General features: G+C 44.9%; 1 pseudogene; it reads right to left on the bottom strand.

Moving 5' to 3' along the window:
• Window positions 1-1,965: 1,965 nt before the first annotated feature.
• Window positions 1,966-2,947, bottom strand: LOC143664278 (2-aminoethanethiol dioxygenase-like; annotated as a pseudogene).
• Between the last annotated feature and the right edge of the window lie 320 nt (window positions 2,948-3,267).

The following is a 3,267-nucleotide window of genomic DNA, read 5'->3' as shown; positions in this document are numbered from 1 at the left end:
TCCTTATCCTCTGTGTGGTTGTTCTATCCGTATAGGAGAGTGGTGTATTGAAATCTCCCAATATTGTTGAAACATCTATTGCTCTTTCAGTTTTAACAATGTTTGCCTCATGTATTTTGGAGCTCCTTGGTTGGGTGCATAAACATTTATGATAGTTATTTCTTCTTGGTGAATTCTTGCTTTTATTGATACGAGTGTCTTTCCTTGTTTCTTATGACTTCTTTGCCTTTAAAGTCTATTTTGCCTGATTTTAGTACAGCCTCTCTTGCTTTCTTTTGGTTACAGCTTGCATAGAATATATTTTTCCATCCTTTCACTTTCAATCTATTTGTATGCTTAGGTCTAAGATGAGTCTTTTGTAAACAGCATTTAGATGGATTATATTTTTTGGTCCAGTTTGCCAATCTGTATCTTTTAATTGGTGAGATTAGTCCATTAACATTCAGTCATTACTGTAAAAGCAGTTCTTGAATCTACCATCTTATCTTTTGGCTTTTATTTGTCAGATCTATATATTTTTCCCTTTCTCTTTTTACCCTTTAAGTTATCCTGACACCTTTCAACTCTATGCCCTCCTCCAAAGAGGCCAACGGAACTTCCTTTAGTATTTCTTGCAGGGCCAGTCTGTTCTTAACAAATTCTCTCAGCATTTGTTTGTCTGCGAAAATTTTAATCTCTCCCTCGCTTTTTTTTTTTTTCTCCCTCACATTTGAAAGCAACTTTGCTGGATAAGGAATTCTCTTTTTATATTTTAATGTGTTTGTTTCTTCACCTGTTTTCATTAAAAGTTTTATGAAAAAGAAACCCTATAAATAGTAAACCGTGGGAACATGACCTGAAGCAAATGGAGTCAATAAATTTGTAAAGAAGGTAAAGTTGCTCAGCCTATTTTAAAAAAGGCAAAAATAAACCTAGTCACAGGTAGCACAACTGTTAAGTTCAAGGGGCTGGGAGTGAGAAGTGGCTAGTCCTATAGCTAGTTCTCAACTTTGTATCCTTGATCATCTGTCCCTTCTCTCTTTTCCTATAGAGAGCCACATTAGATGAAATAAGCACCCATTGTCTCCTGTTGGAGGATTTCTGAGATAACACTGCCAGCAACAACAAATCTAGAACCACTAGCCCTGAGAGAATGCGAAACATTCATCAACATAGATTTCTCTACCTTTGCAGGAAAACACTGGATGTAAATAGGAGTATGAAATTCAAAAAGTGGCTAGGGGTGTTTTATATTCAATAATCTTGAAGCATAATGGATTCAGTTTTTCTGAATCTTATATACATTAAAACAGAAGAAAAAAAAAAGTCATTTGAGGATAATATAGTTCTTGCATTAAAGGTGAACCTGCAACAAGAAATCTGCTTAACTCACAGACCTGAAGGCTCAAGAGGAAGATAAGCTCTAAACTATTTGTCACTGAGATAAAAAGGTGCTGAATTTCTCAGTAGGTTATGCCTTAGTGAACCAGATAGAGCTACTGGGCAAGGAGAAGAAATAAAATACATCTCATCCTCTACATGTGTAGTTATGTTTGGGAGACGATCCCCAGCTCTGAAAAAGGATTATTTTTACAGCGGATTAAATAGGACAACTCACTTTAAACAGTAGTTCATCTTGTTAAATGTAGTTTTTACCAATGACTTGAACTAAAGACATTTCAATCTACTGGGTCATGCATAGTCAATAAGTTAAAACTCTAAGAATGAGGGATAAAAGGGTGTAAGGGCATAAGAGAAAAACAAACCTATATAGTGAAGAGGAAAAAAAAAGAATTGTAGTGTATTTTGTATGGGGTAAGGAATAGAGGGAGAATATTTTCATTATGGCTTTAGGATGGGAGCACTTCAGATAGGGTCTACCCCAACCCCCAAATCAAAGCCATGGTGGCCGTGGCAGAGTTAGAATACAATCTAGACTCTCAGGGTACCCCACCCCTACAACCATGCCCGGTGGGTGCAGTCCAGTCACCCACACTTTCCATGGCTCCCAGGAAAGCGGTTACTGCCCATTCCAGTGGTTCTAATGTCATAGGCCAAGGGGGTAGGAATAGAGCCTTTATGATGGGTTGAGGGCAGCGAGGCCCAGATCGCACAAGGGCACGTCTTCTGCCCACTGCTCCTGGGCACCAAGTGGCCTGGTGGGAAGACCGTGGGACATGGATGGGGCTCCTCTTCACACCAGAAGTCACCTGCCTGCAAGGTCTCCAGGAGGGACACCTCTCAGGACAGGCCACGAGCCAAGCCAGAAGACTCCCTGGACTTGAGCGACTCCAGCACCCAGTAATAGTGGCAGTCCTGGCCATCGTCAGGATTGTAGGGTGGGACCACGATGTCCAGGAAGGCAGTGGACCATCCCCAGCATTGATCTGGTGCAGGTTGTCTCTGTGCAGCATGAGGATACAGGAGCCGCCTGCTTCAGTGTTTCTGGTGCATGCGTGTAACACACCCAGCCACACATGATCCCATTCCCGGACCTGCAGCAGTGGCTCAAACTGCTTCTTGGGCAGTAGGACCTACAGTCCTTGCCCACAGCCCGGCTCCAGCTTGTCCATGCAGCTGATGTGCACGATGCTGTAGAACAGCTTGAGCATACTGCGTGTACCTGGGTGGTCATGCCACAGGGTGACTGTTCGGCTCTTAAGCAGAAACACAGCCAGGCTGAAGCCGTTCATCTTGCAGATGTGCATGTGGGTGATAGGCGGCAGACTGGTGGCAGCAGCTGCAGCGTGGCCTTACGCGGGGCAATATTGAGGTCCTCAGAGCAGACCTGGGTCAGCAGGCTCATCAGCTTGCTTAGGTTCTCCGAGAAGCCCAGCCATATCAGCACCTCAGAGCCTGGTGCCCTGCCATGGTTGGAAGTGCTGCGACTGCCCCTGCTGCCCCAGGAGGTGAGGCATGCCTGGCGGGCGAAGGGTCGGATCAGGGAGGCCATGTTGTCTCAGGGCATGCTTGACTGTTTCTCTGTGTGCTGTGGCTGGCCCCTTCCTTTTTCCTGCCCCTTGTGGTTCCTGGCAGCTGCCAGGCTGCCCTCAGCCTGGGGCTAGGCAGGAGGCCCTGCAACTACTGGCCTGTTGGGTGCATGGCTCCACTGCCAACCTCAGCAGCCACGTGCCCACAATGGCCCAGCATGCCTGCCTCACACACACACACACAAACACCTGGATAAAGAACTCTTGGCTTGAAATTTTTCTCTTTCAGAATCTTAAATATATCATACCACTGCCTTCTTGCCTCCATGGTGCCTGTTGAGTAATCCGCACTTAGTCT

Source organism: Tamandua tetradactyla, chromosome 20 (genome assembly GCF_023851605.1).
Source record: "Tamandua tetradactyla isolate mTamTet1 chromosome 20, mTamTet1.pri, whole genome shotgun sequence".
NCBI lineage: Eukaryota > Metazoa > Chordata > Mammalia > Pilosa > Myrmecophagidae > Tamandua > Tamandua tetradactyla.
This window is presented reverse-complemented; position numbering and strand designations above follow the sequence as displayed.